We start from the raw sequence: 14,701 nt of genomic DNA, 5'->3' as shown, positions 1-14,701 counted from the left end.
GGAAATCCTCTTGCAGACAACAGTTTATAAAACTGGGCTTGGCTCAGCCTGTCACGTCATTCCCCTCGCTGTCCAGCAGAGGTCATCATCACCGGACTTCTAACACATTACGTCATCCTCATTGACTAATTGTCACACACACCTGCAGCACATCCCATAATCACCTGGCACACACATATAAGCAGCACTCACACACGCTTCAGTGCGAAGTCTTGTTCTGCTCCGGCTAACACTACTGAGCGTTTCTCATCCTTGCCTGCTTTCCCATTACCTTGGACTGTATCTCAACCTTGTCTTGCCTGCCGCCTGCCCTGAACCCTAGCTTGAATTATGACTTTGATCCTCGCCGCCTGCCTCTGACCCATGCCTGAATACTCACCTTGTGTTTGCCTGCCGCCAGCCCTTCAACTTGATACAACTGTGTTTGATGTGAGTTCGCACGCGCATAACATCTGTGTGCTTATTGTTATTAAACTCTGTTTAATAAATATACTGCAAATGGATCCCTCTGTGTCAGACCCTTCGTTACACAGCCAGAACACCAATGATAGCCTCCATCATCAACGTTGTTGAACTCACAGAGCTGGGTGTATCTCTGAAAGAATCTAGTGCACTAAGACATGACGCCAAACAAATATGCTATGTTTTTCAGCCTTCCTAAAGCACATTAACGCAGCTATTCTCTTAATAAAATCTATGTTAGCCATTTAGCAATGAAACTGCAGTCATCAGGCAGACAGAAGCCCTGCCCATGATGCGACTCTGCATATATTGTGAAGTGAATTTAACACTAATGAAAACAAATTTGATGTGCGAATATAGCAAGTTAACTCAAAATGTTTACGCATCTATTTACGTACGACTAGCACAATTTATTCTCACGTTTCACGTCTGGTGTGAACAAAGCATTAGATTTATCTTTGATGAACTGATGTTGTGCATTTACTTCTAAATTGGCTTTTAATGTTTGGTTTGTAATTGGCATGATACACTTTATTTGGAAAATAGAGTGTTAAGTTTTGATGCATTATGAATTTATAATTATGTGGAGGCTGGTGCTACCTTGATCAATGTACATCCAAATGGATCGCATATGACTGGAGCGGTCGCACTTCAGCTCAAAGACTTTTCGACATCTGGTTATTGCTGATTTAGCAAGTAGTATGGAAATGACTAAATTAACTACACTTTTAGTATGGGTGAGCAAGAGGCAAACAGACTAATTTGGAATTAGTTAACCCTGCATCTTCTGATCAACATTGAGATCCTGTCCAAGAGAAACATGTAAACCCCTAAGTTGTGAAAACTCTTAATAATAATAATAATTCCTTATATTTATATAGTGCTTTTTTGGATACTAATTGGGTCCCAAGTGAATATAGAGAGTACAGGTTCAGATATAAATCAAAACATCTAAATTGATTCATGAATGCCAAATGTGATCCGTTTCTTTTGATAAATACAGTCGGTCACTTAAAATTGTAGTTAGATTGAATTCGGAGTTGAAAACATGTATAATTAAATTCTAATAAATAGCGCAATTCTTTTCAGATAGCTAGAAAATGCTTACACACCTTTAACCATTCATCCAATTTCGTTGTCGGGCCGAGAGAAGGAATCTCACAACATATAAATACAAAATGCTTTACAAAAAAAGGAATATGTCCATTATTTTCCCTCTTCTGAAGCTTCCATCCACTGCATATTTAATTAAACAGGTAGAGCAAACAAAACAAAAGAAAACAAAGTGAGAGTGCAAAACCCCTGTGGTTCCGCTCCGGATCCATTAAAGTTCATCAGCAACTTTGACAAAACGGGAACTGGAGACACGCAGCTTCCCCAGGAGTCTGCATAATGAATGAACGCGCGTTTTTGTCTGTTGTATCAGAGTCATGCTTATTCATGCTGCAATGAGACCCAAGTGAATGGATTCCTCAGGTGATTCATGTATAATTCAGAAGAGTCGAGGTGAATCACCTGTGTGTGTGTGTTTGTGCTTGGGTCTTCGGTGACGCTCATACTGTTACCTTGCTTTGTGTTCATTGTGCAGCTTCTGTGGATTTTGCAAGTGTGTTCATTTACATGAGAGAGTGTTGAAGAGACAGAGTTCAGGGAAATATGAAAATGCTGAGGTTTTTAAATGATTTGAGCTGTCTTTGTTTTTAAGGGGACCAATTTTGCTTCTTTTTTACAATATGTAAAATAAATTTCTGACGTCCCTAGAGTCTGTTTGTGAAGTTTCAGCTCAAAATACCCCACAGATTGTTGTTTTATAACTCTTTGAAACTGACCCTTTTAGGCTTTTGGCCCATTTCCAATGAGTGGTACGGTACAGTACGATTCGGTTTGGTTCGCTTTTAAGCCCGTTTCGCATCTAACATTATATTTGATATAACGAATTTCTTGAGCTTATGATAACAACGTGTGCATGATTATTGAAGTGTCTCCATCATCTGGACAAGCGCAAGAGTGAAGCGCGGGAAAAAAGGTGAAGCCCGGAGCAAAATTGTTTTAGCAACGTGAGTCATGAACAAACTGCCATGTTTACCTTTGCCTTTTGGACTATTATGAACTGGGAATGACAAAAAAAATTACTCTCTAACAGAGCTTACATTTGCTGGTGAAGATTACAGACTCAGATGAGAGGTTTGCGCTGACTGTGGGCTATACTGCGTGTTTTTGAACTCAAATAAGTACTAAATGTATGATGTGTGTAGTTTTTCTGTAATTAGTCATATATCGAAGACCGTAAGGGGCTGTATGTGTTCATATATAATGCATGTATATATTTATTTTATATAATTACAGACGTTGCAGTAACCTATTTTGCTCTGTCATTGATCTGCAGTTATAATCAAATCTTGTTCATAGAAGTTAGTAATAAACATTTATAAACAAGTAATTATGTGTAAAGCATCTGTTTTGTGAGAAGTGCTTCTCATATGATATGTAAACGACCCATACAGCTTTACTGTAGACATTTATTCGAGTGAGCATGACGTCGACTTTGTCGTACACTACGCCCACCAAAAGGGTACCCTTTGTTTTGGAAATGCAAGCCTGATAAAGATGACCCGTACCGACCCAAACCGTACCGTACTGTACCAGTCTGTGGAAACGAGCCATTAGATGCTAATTGTGCCATTTTGGTGATTGTCGCTTTAGATTCAAATGAGATTGTGCTTTCGATGTAGTGAAGAAAAAAAAAGCAGGATCCGGTTTTGGGTCTCCTAGAAACATTTCCGTGGTGTTACGTGCATATTTGCAAGTGTTGTGACCAATTTGCTGTGTGTTTCTTCAGTTGTTTGTGTTGTGACCAATTTGCAACACGTGTGCTGTCAAAGTGATAAGGATCGTCTCTCTATTTGCTGGTGTTTTTTTAAATTGCATGTGCTTTTTTAAATTGCAGCGTGCTAAGCTCCCTTGGCCACCATACAAAAAGGTATGTACAAAAACATCACAAAACAAAGTATCAAATTAACAAACACAGTATACTTATATCCACTCATAAATAATTACTCACAGCTCTGCGATAGCATGCTAGCCAGCTAAACTGGCGCTGATCATGAGTCTCCTTTTATTCGCCAGATTCCGCCCATGGATCGGAGCATACTATCATAAGGTAAGTAATTTTACAAACTCATCTTTAAATCGCCTTAAAGGCATTTCAGCATCAAACATCAACATCTGATTAAACAGATAATAAATACATATAACATAAACACAAATAACCATTAACACATATTTCTTTCTTTTAAACAGGATGGACGACAATGATGGCTGTACCCACAGTGATCAATAATGGTACAGTTGGACATTTTCAGCGCTTGGTGCCAGCATGGCATAGCTTCTGTAGTCATAAAGACTGATTTATACTTTTGCATCAAGCGCACTCGTATGCTCTGGCACAGCCTTTGTGCGTTTGCATAGCCCTCCATGTCACCGACACTGATGCACACCTCTCAAAAAATGTGGCTACACATCGCAATGACACAAGCTTTGAGATTGGTCTGGTTTGATAGCGTAGATGAGTTTGGGCAGGACCGAGAGCCTTGCGTACCCATTGGAGCCCAAGTGTCCAGTCCCGTGAAGCAACTCTAGATGGAAGCTGTTGTTTTGTTTTTATCTTATAATTAAAGTTGTGGCATGTCCACCGGTTCCGCCTCAAAAATGAGCGAGTTTGAGCCACTTGAACATTAAGGTAAAACTTTAATAAAAACTGAAGAGTTTATACTATGTTTCTCTCTTCATTTCTTCTCTCTATAAGCAGTTCTGAGATTATCCCCACATTTCCTCTCAGCTTCTTTTGCAGAATTCTGAAATAACTGGCGTCAGTGCTAGAGAGATAATCTGACTCTCTTCATGCTCAATACCATTCACAAGATGCATAATTTATACTTTCCTCCATTTCTTCTGGAACTCATGTAGTTTTTGGCATGGGTAAGTAATATATCATTTTTTTTTTAGCTAGTACATTTTCTCATCAAACACTTAAACTATAAGACATTAAATATCTAATAATTAATTAGTTGATTGATTTGAGAATATTGTATCACAAATTGTTCTTTAAATATGCTAATTATGAATTATTTAACAAAATATGCACTAATTTGCATAGATTTCTAGCGAAAGATGACTTCACTTACATCTATGTTTGCATTGGCCAAAATTGATTAGCTGTCACACCGGTGTGATGGTCAGCAGAGGATTCGGGTTGGTCTTTTTCAATAGGTTATTTTCACAATTTATGATAGTATAGAGGTCAAAATAGGACAAATGAGCTCATGTATTGTACAAATTCTGGACCTTTGTCATTGAGGGGTGGTCTTTCGAACAACCCGAACCCCCCTGTTTACAGGCCTGATATATTATGTATTGTAATTGAAATCTACAGACACTGTTTGATCTCATGTCACGTAAAATACTTTACAAAAAAGCCAAAAAGTCATATCAAAAGGTTGCAGTATTCTGTAGTATTTCACCTTTAGATGACAATTAAATTAGGTTTGTTGTTTATTAAAACGGCTCAAACGCTTTGTTTTCTATCGTAGGTAGATTTTCTATTCGTGAACCACTGACTTCTGAATATTTGTTTTAAATTAAAGTCCTAGTTTGTTGTATCTGGTCAATAAGTGTTATGTTGGAGCTTTGCTTATTCGCTCGTCTTCGGCCTGCCACTCTTGAATTCCCCAAGAAAAGAGGAACGGTTGGAGTGTTTGCTAAATTTAATAAATGTCAGTCTCCTTGACAAGCGAAATTACACATCAGCGAGGCATGCCAATTACACAGACGTTCATACCCTGTTAAACCTCGGTCACACTGGAATGTTGATAAGCTCCCTGGATGAAGTACACATACAGACGCACACACGCTCCACACACTTATGCCCATAAACATTAGAGTATGTATTTATCTATTTTTCCAAAAGATTAAAACAACATCATGGCATACAAACAACTGGCTTTTTGTATTTGCTAAAGAAAAATAGGTGCTTGTTCGAAAGCTGCCATTTATATTGTTAACATGCGGTTGCTAGGGTGTTCTGGATAACTGTTAGATTACTGATACAAGTTCAATTTGGTTGCTAAGGACTTCTTTAGAGGTTTACATTGGTCAAAGAAACCCCACCCACAAATTCTATGCAGTTGCCAAGGTGCTCTTAGTGGCTTATAATATGTTGTGATACAGTTGCTCGGGTGTTCAGAATGTTGTGGAAATCGTTTGTTAATGGTGGTAGAATAGGTTGGCCTTTTTTCTTTGTTGCTAGGCTATGTAGTGCCTGAGATAGTGTGTGGTCATGGAGTTGCTCAGGGTTTTCAGTGTTTCTATGCAGATGTTCTGCGTGGTTTATCCTGTTGCTATGTAGTTGCTAAGCTGTTTCAGTAGTTTAAGTGTGTTGCTTTGCAGTTGCTAATGTGTTTGCAGTGGTTTAGTTCTTTGCTATGAAGTCTCTAAACTGTTCTGAGTGCTTTTGTTGTGTTGTTGCGAAGTTGATGTTCAGACTGTGTTAATGGGTTGCTTTTCTGTTGCTAAGGTGTTTGGAAGTATCAGTGCATTGCTATGCAGTCTTAAAGCTGTTCTGAGTGTGTTTTGTTGTGTTGCTAAGCACCTTATAAGATGTTCAGATTGTTTTAGTGTTGCTATTGTCACAACCTGGGGGGTATTCCGGAAAGCAGGTTATGTGACCTACCCGGGTAAGTTTAAGAGAAAGTAAGTAAGTGGATAACCTCAGCTTTGGTTCCAAAAATGGAGGTAACTTTTGGGGTATGTTAAAATAGCCATAGCAACTTACTCTCTGAAGATAACCTGCTCTGGAGCAGGTTATGTTTCAGAGTTTGTCTGTTTCAGTTTATTGAGCATTGCATGCTGTTGATGAGAATTTTGATGGACATAGAAGCACAGATACACTAGTTTTTGATTGTGAGAGGGTTAAAAGTATATATCCCTGCTGAAATATCCAGCTTAATCTAGCCTAGGCTGGTTGGCTGGTTTTAGCTGGTTGACCAGCCTGGTTTTAGAGGGCTTTTTGCCATTTCCAAGCTGTTTTCTAGCCATTACCAGCCTGGTCTTAGCTGGTCAGGCTGGAAAATGACCAGCCAAATCCAGCTAAAACCAGCTTGACCAGCCTGGTTTAAGCTGGATAAAGCTGGTTTTGGCAGGACTCCCAGCTTGGCCAAATCCAGCTAAAACCAGCTTGACCAGCCTGGTTTAAGCTGGATAAAGCTGGTCATCTCCCAGCCTGATCATCTAAGACCAAGCTGGAAATGGCTTGAAACCAGCCTGGAAGTGGCCAAAACCCCTCTAAAACCAGCCTGGTCGACCAGCTAAAACCAGCCAACCAGCCTAGGCTGGTTTAAGCTGGATTTTCAGCAGGGATATAAGTAATTTTTTTTTTTTTTTTTATCCAAGTGAATATTTGAATGAACGTTGTCGTTTTTTTTTTTTTTCAAAAGAATCGTTAATGTATTTATCAAACCTTTTGAAATCAAACGTGACAAAGCGCGGGTCTGCGCTTACTATAGAAAACATTCCAACCCAAGCTCATTCTGGAAACGTAGCCCCACGGACGTTTCTGAAGACCGCGATTTACGTGGCCGGAGGTACGCAAAGTTTTTTTTTTTTTTCGAGCGAACGCCGCCGGGCGGTGTGGCGCCGCTCCGCCCCTCCTCTTCGCGCTCGCCGGCCGACGGCTCGCCTCCGAGTGGAGGGCTTTCCCGACGCAATCAGTTCAACCACCTAGCTCACAGCGTTGCGTCGGCGTAGCGGAGGCCCCGGAGGAGGAGGACGAGCCGGAGCCGGCCGCGGTGGACGACGACCAGGATCGAGTCCGGGGAACGGCGGGTTCCGGAAATCAGGTAAGATGAAAAACGGAATCCGGAAAATGAGGGCGAGAACGCGGCAGGATCCGAAAACGCGGTCGAGATCGAAGACAGGGGCTTTTGCTTTTTTTTTTTTTTTCTCCGATCCGGCGGCTATTCGCGCGAGAACGGCGCGGGCGCGAACGCCGCGCGCTCCCGAGAGGTGCCCGCCCGAGACGCGAAAAAGCGTGCACAGCGGCCTCTCGCGGATCCGCGAAAACAAAAAAACGCTCGAATACGTACCTCCCTGGACGTAAATCGCGGTCCGCAGAAGCGTCCGCGGGGCTACGTTTCCACAATGAGCCCGGGTTGAAACATTCAGTGCAGCTCTTTGTTTCTGCATCAGGGCATTTTACTGTACAACATGGCGATAGCATGTAGAACCATCTGTATAGTACGCCTGGCACTGGACTGTTTTACACACTTTTGTACAGTTCCTTGGCCATAAACCTCTGCATATCATTACTCAAACGTTTCAGAGCGAGGCAATAGCGTAGCGGTCAGTGTGCCATTAAAAAACAACGATGTGCACAGCGGAGCGAGTTCGAATCTCGTGGAGAATTTTTTTTTTCTCTTCCTCTCTTTTTCTCTCTCTCTCTCTATGTGGTTTAAGGTCAAATAATTCAACCACTTATCAGCCTTTATGAGGGACAGAGCAGCTCCTCAGAGTTATTAGGTGGCCCACAGCCGTTAGACAGGCCTCAGCCTCCTGTCAGAAAGCTACATGACAGAAAGAACGTTCTAGAGTGTTTAATACAGCTCCAGTTATCAAATATTACCTTTTAAGATAATGTTTCTGTGCTTAATTTAGACTTTGGACAGAGTTCTTCAAGCTCAGCATTAAAACCTCCAACTCCTCTCCAAAGTGCATAGTCCTTTTCTTCTTGCCGGACTTTTTATGGTGACTCGTGAATTCTGCGATTTACTGAAAATGCCTTCAAGTATGTCATGCTACAGCCATGTCACCCTGCAGCCCAAGACCGGTTACTCACTGAAGCCAAGTAGGGCTGAGCCTGGTCAGTACCTGGATGGAAGACCACTAGGGAACACTAAGTTGCTGTTGGAAGTTGTGTTAGTGAGGCCAGCAGGGGGCGCTCAACCTGTGGTCTGTGTGAGTCCTAATGCCCCAGTAAAAGTGAAGGGGACACTACACTGTCAGGGGGCACCGTCTTTCGGATGAGACATTAAAACGAGGTCCTGACTCTCTGTGGTCATTAAAAATCCCATGGCACTTCTCGTAAAAGAGCAGGGGTGTAACCCCGGTGTCCTGGCCAAAGTCCCTCTATCGGCCCTTATGATCATGGCCTCCCAATCATCCCCTTCCACTGAATTGGCTCTATCACTGTCTCTCCACTCTACCAATAGCTGGTGTGTGGTGAGCGCACTGGCGCCGTTGTCCTGTGGCAGCCGTCGCATCATCCAAGTGGTTGCTGCACACTGGTGGTGGTGTGGAGAGACCCCCCCTCATGATTGTGAGGCTCTTTGGGTGTATGGCCATACTCAATAAATGCGCTATATAAATACACATTACATTATATTACAAAGGTATGTGCCTTAACGTACATTAACCTGCAGTTATTTTCAGGAGGTTGATTTAACTTACCCTTATCAGCTGTTTTGGAACTGACAAACTCACGGTAAGCAAATTTTGGGTTAATCAACGGAGAGTTCAGGGTTTAGCAGATGGTTAGTTAACCCAGCTTTCTGGAATACCCCCCTGTCTTCCTTGAGTGTTTGTTTTTGTCATGTGACCATCCCCATGTGCTCCTTTGTTCTAGTTCCCACCATGTAATTATGTTCATCACCTTCACCTGTGTTCATCCCCTGTGTGCAATCAGTGTCATTATGTTCCTGTGTATATATACCCCTTGATTTAGTTCATTCTTAGTCTGTTATTCTCTACAAGATATCTCGTTTGTTGCTTGTTCTCACCCCATGTCCTTCCAGTTGTCTTCCTTGTAAGTGATTGTAAATCTACGTATTTGATAATCTTGTATTGCCAAGCAGTTGCTAAGCAGTTTAATGTTTCAATGCAGTTTCTTTGATCTTTAGAGTGTTTTACTGTGTTGCTATGCAGTTGCTAAGCTGTTCCAGTATTTTAAGTGTGTTGCTTTGCAGTTGTTAAGGTGTTTGGAATGATTTATTACATTTGCTATGCACCCTCTATGCTGTTCTGAGTGGTTGTATTGTGTTGCTTTGAAGTTGATAAGATATTCAGATTGTGTCAATGCATTGCTATGCAGTTTCTAAGGTGTTTAGAGTGTATTAATGCATTGCTATGCAGTCACTAATCAGTTCTGAGTGTTTTTTTTTGTGTGTTGCTAAGCACTTTATAAGTTGTTCAGAGTTTTAATGTGTTGCTATGCAGTTGCTAAGGTGTTTAGAGTGATTGCTATGCAGTCTCTACCCTGTTCTGAGTGTTTTATTGTGTTTCCATGTAGTTAAGCTGTTATGTGTTTCTAGTGTGTTGCCATGCAGTTTCCAAACAGTTTAGTGTTTCTAAACAGTTTTTTTTTTTAGATGTTTAGAGTGTTTTACTGTGTTGCTATGCAGTCTCTACGCTTCTGTGTGTTTTTTTTGTGTGTGTTGCTACGCACCTGATAAGATATGTTTCTATGCAGTTGTTAAGGTGTATAGGTTTGTTAATGCATTACTGTGCAGTCTCTACACTTTTCTGAGTGTGTTTTGTGTTGCTAAGCACTTGATAAGAAGTTCAGTTTGTTTTAACGTGTTGCTATGCAGTTGCTAAAGCCTGATTTATACTTCTGCGTCAAGTGACGGGCGTAACCCACGGTGCATGCAACGCGCGTGGCTGTGCATTTATACTTCTGCGCGCTGTCTCTGTTGGTCTGCATTAACACTTCCGAAACGCTAGTTGGCAGTGAGGTGTAAATGTTTCTCTGTGTCGAGTTTCTTCGCTGCAATTTTGCTTTTCCTGAACGCTTCCGGGATGTACAAGTGGCTCAAACTCGCTCATTTTGAGGCAGCAACCGGCGGACGTGCAGCAACTTTAACTATGAGGTTAACACAAAACAAAACTTTCCATCCGGAGCTCTTTCACGGGACTCCACACTTATAAACAATCGCTACATTGGGTTCGCGCCATTCGCACGGCTCTCGGTCCCGCCCCGACTCATCAGCGCTACCAAGCCGACCAATCACAGAGCTTGCGCTACGCGTTGTTTCGACGTGTAGTTACATTTTTTGAGAGATGCACGTCAGTGACGGCGACGGCCACTGCGAAGGGCTATGCGTCAGCGCCGTAGCATACGCCGGTGTTTGACGCAGAAGTATAAATCAGCCTTTAGGTGTTTAGAGTGTATTAATGCATTGCTATGCAGTCTCTAAGCTGTTGTGAGTGTTTTGTGTTGTTAAGCACTTTATGTTTTCAGATTGTTTTAATATGTTGCTATGCAGTTGCTAAGGTGTTTGAAGTGTTTTAATATATTGCTATACAGTCACTAAGCTATTCTGATTGTTTTTTTTGGTGTTGCTAAGTACTTAAGATGTTCAGATTGTTTTAACGTGTTGCTACACAGTTGCTGGTGTTTGAAGTAAATTAATGGATTGCTATACAGTCTACGCTGTTCTAAGTGTGTTTTATTGTGTTGCTAAGCACTTGCTAAGATACGCTGTTAAGATATCCTGCCAACACTCCCGGGAGTCTCCCGAATTTCAGTCTCATCTCCCTTATTGGTTTGTATCCCGGAAAACCCCTGGAACTCCAACTTGCCTCAACACACCTCCAAGGTTGTTTATTGACCTTATTCTAAAATGCGGAAGTGCACCTGTTTTCGCAATTGTCTTAGAACTTCCGATTCAGTCGCCTATGGGAGAAATGACTAAGAATAATAAACGGCAGAAAACGGTCAAACTACTTGCTCTACAAACAAATGTTTGCATGACTATACAGACTAAGTAGAATAATATAATAAGAAAATATCAAATTGCAACATCAAGCAGCGTAATGAGCAGTTTTAACGTCAAAAAATTAATGGAAGTGAATGAGACCAAGCCAAAAAGATTCAAATGGCAGCGCCCGCTCGTCGGCGGAGAATAAGGTCAATAGAAAGCTTATTAAGAGCTTGATTAGCTAGCTCATTTGTGTCGGATTGGTGTTGGAACTAAACTTTGCAGGACACCGGTCGTTCAGGACCAAGTTTGGACACCCCTGCACTAAGGTGTTTGTTGTGTTTTACTGTGTTGCTATACAGCCTTTAATGTGTTCAGAGTGTTTTCAGTGTATTATTAATACATTTCTTATTTATTTTGGGTGTTTTTATGTGACACTGTGTGTTTGCTAAGGTTATTTGGGGGATTACGTAGCGACCCAGGTCCTAAGAGGCAGGTCACAAGTTTCAAGACACATTTTTTATTCTTCCAGATGTAAAAAAAAAAAAAAAGCAAGCTTAATGTTCACTTCAGTGGCAGTACTTATGTACAGTCCTGTGAAATGATTTCACACTGGGAGGTTTGTCGCCTTTGGATACAAAAAAGTGGCACTAGCGCTGCTTCTAACGCTTCAGAAAAGCCACCTCAGCAAGGATTTCTCACACTTGGGCTCAATAGCGATGTAATGTCCTGTAAGCTTTTCACAGGAAAGAGCACCTCACTGCAAAAAAAGCAGCCAATCCCTCCTCAACTTAACATTTCCTTCTGCTTCATAAGCACACTTGTTCAGCGCAATATTAAAGGGTCATTCGTCTGATCAAAACTGATTTTTCCTTTTTTATTTAGTGAAAAGAGGGCAAAAGCCTGTCAAGACATGTCACTCTCAAAAATGTTTCACTTTATATAGTTGAAGTCAGGAATGTTAGCCCTCCTTTTATTTTATTTATTTTTTCAAATATTCCCCAAATTATGTTTATCAGAGCAAGGAATTTTTCACAGTATTTTCTATAATATGTTTTTCTTCTAGAGAAAGTCTTGTTTTTTTTCGGCAAGAATAAAAGCTGTTTTTAATTTTTTAAAACACATTTTAAGGTTAAAATTTATTAGCCCTTTTAAGCAGTATTTTTTTAATTGCCTACAGAACAAACCATCATTATCCAATGATTTTCCTAATGCCCTTTACTTGCCTAATTAACCTAGATAATTCTTTAAATGTTACTTTTAGCTGAATACTAGTATGTTGAAAAAATATCTAGTAAAATATGACGTACTTTCATAACAGTGAAAATCAAAGTTTGGTTAAAACCAATGACCTTGCCTGCCACCTTCACCATGCTACTAAACCTGTTCTTATTTGACAAACACAGATTACTGCACCCAGCTACAATGCAGAAAGATTCAATAAATTGCTTATAAAACAGTGTCATCATAGAGGTACAAACCTGAAACGTTCTAAGTTTCCTTCGGAAAAAAAAAACACTCTTTGTTAAACTTTTTTATAGACTTTTTTTATTATTTTTTTTATGGGTTTAGAATGAAATGTCAACATATAAGCTAAATACCGACCCTTAAATACACTCAATATATATATATATATATATATATATATATATATATATATATATATATATATATATATATATATATAATATTTTTATTTTTATATTATTTTTTTTTTTTGCTTGTTTAAACTACTTATTTCAAATGAGCTGGAACAACACATTTTTTGAGATTTCATTGGGGCTACTTAATTTTTTTATGTTCAATCCACATAAATTCGTTAAAAATGTTACGTTAACCTAATTTGAGTTGGGACAACATGAATTACAGTGTATTTATGTGTCAACAATTTCAATGTTCATATATTTAGAAATGTGTTGGGGAAAAAAAAATCTTTCCATTTTAAAGAGAAATTGCGAAAATAAATGTAAAGGGGGGCTAATGATTCTGAAGGGTTAATAAAAAAACTACTCTAATAAATACGTTATTGGCTCATTTCGTTCAGAAATGTACAGGTTTATTTCTGTTTCCACTGTCAGAGGTAGCACACTAGAGAACCGTATCATTCCATTTTTTTCCGCATGCTTTCAAAATGCTGGGTTTACACCAAATGCAGAATTATGTATTTGTGTGAATAAATTACATACAAAGGCAATGCAAATGCACAAATTGAGGTGAATTAGCAATGTGCAGTGCGAATGACTAAAAATGGGCAACACATAGAATTTGTCTCAATAGCATCTACCACACAATTTAAAACTGCAGTGTTTGGTTGTTCTTTGTTTGTCTGAGATGATTAGTCTACCAAAATGTTTATATTCCATACAAGCCGAAGGAGCATTCTTGTTAAATTTTGGCGCTCAAGTGACTGAGATGTAACTGAGAGAATACAGTCAATTTCCAAAATAAAACCCTTTTCAAAATAAAAAAAAATAGTTCAGACTCCGATAATAAATAAAACGGAAATAATTAATAATAAATAATTTCTTGTGCTGCCCGGTACCAATTTATTCACAGACCGCTACCGGTCCGCAGCCCGGTGGTTGAGGACCATGGATGTACAAGAAAAAGCTTTGGCGAATATTTGCTTACTAAAACACCAATGCAATCTCACGGCAATTTGTAACTTTTTGATTTAGTGGCTAATTCAATGAGGGGTAGGTCTGGGCTTACATCTCCCTTGAAAAATTGTAGGTTTACAGACAAGTGAAACCATCTGAATTTGTATAAATTAGCCACTTTTCTGACAATACATACAAAAGAATTACATTGCCTCATAAGTTCAGGTTGAAAATACTGATCTCTCTCTAGAAATGCTTTTATAAGTGGAAAACGTTGGTCAAAAATGTACATTTTACACACACAAGGACACCCAAACAGCATTACAAGATGACATGTTAATTTTCATAAATTTATTTTCACATATACCTCAACTGTCAGAATTGGAACAAACAGGATTGTGCCTTTTAAAATTCGATAAGATTGAGGTACCTCTTGAGAAACAAAGTGAAGAAGAATTCAATCTCTTTCCATTAAACGAAAATTGCGTAAATCAATTTACAGGAAAAATACTGATCTCCCTTTAGAAATGTTTTCAAAAGTGGAAAACGTTGGTCAAAAATGTACATTTACACACAAATGGCGTTACAAGATTATGTTTATTTTTTCACCTCAACTATATATATATATATATATATATATATATATATATATATATATATATATATATATATATATATATATATATAGTATAGCAAAATTTAGGTTAAAAAGAGGCCTTGCCTTGGAATGATTCCTCTGCATTTTAAAGTGTTTGAACAGAGAGAATTGTCACGTCTTTTTTTTAGTCACCTTTTTTTTTTATTTTTATGGAAATTTCAACCTACTTGGAACCGTCTACAAATATTTCAGAAATGAGAAATTTGGGCCATTTTTTTTTTTATTCCAAGTGC

The 14,701-nt window shown here is 39.4% G+C and overlaps 1 protein-coding gene and 1 long non-coding RNA gene across 2 annotated transcripts in view; both read left to right on the top strand.

Annotated features, from left to right (window-relative positions):
• Window positions 1–792: 792 nt before the first annotated feature.
• Window positions 793–4,440, top strand: LOC141380902 (uncharacterized). The gene is made up of 4 exons (XR_015526212.1): window positions 793–3,442; window positions 3,589–3,622; window positions 3,763–4,201; window positions 4,301–4,440. It is a non-coding gene; the product is annotated as an uncharacterized LOC141380902 (long non-coding RNA).
• Window positions 4,441–9,245: 4,805 nt separating this feature from the next.
• Window positions 9,246–14,701, top strand: part of lrrc4ca (leucine rich repeat containing 4C, genome duplicate a) — a 431,094-nt gene continuing 425,638 nt past the window's right edge. Inside the window, exon 1 of the mRNA XM_087310801.1 lies at window positions 9,246–9,316. The gene's annotated coding sequence lies outside the window, so the exon portion shown is untranslated. The remainder of the gene's footprint in view (window positions 9,317–14,701) is intronic.

Source organism: Danio rerio, chromosome 25 (assembly GCF_052040795.2).
Source record: "Danio rerio strain M-AB ecotype USA chromosome 25, GRCz13ab, whole genome shotgun sequence".
NCBI classification, from domain to species: domain Eukaryota; kingdom Metazoa; phylum Chordata; class Actinopteri; order Cypriniformes; family Danionidae; genus Danio; species Danio rerio.
This window is presented reverse-complemented; position numbering and strand designations above follow the sequence as displayed.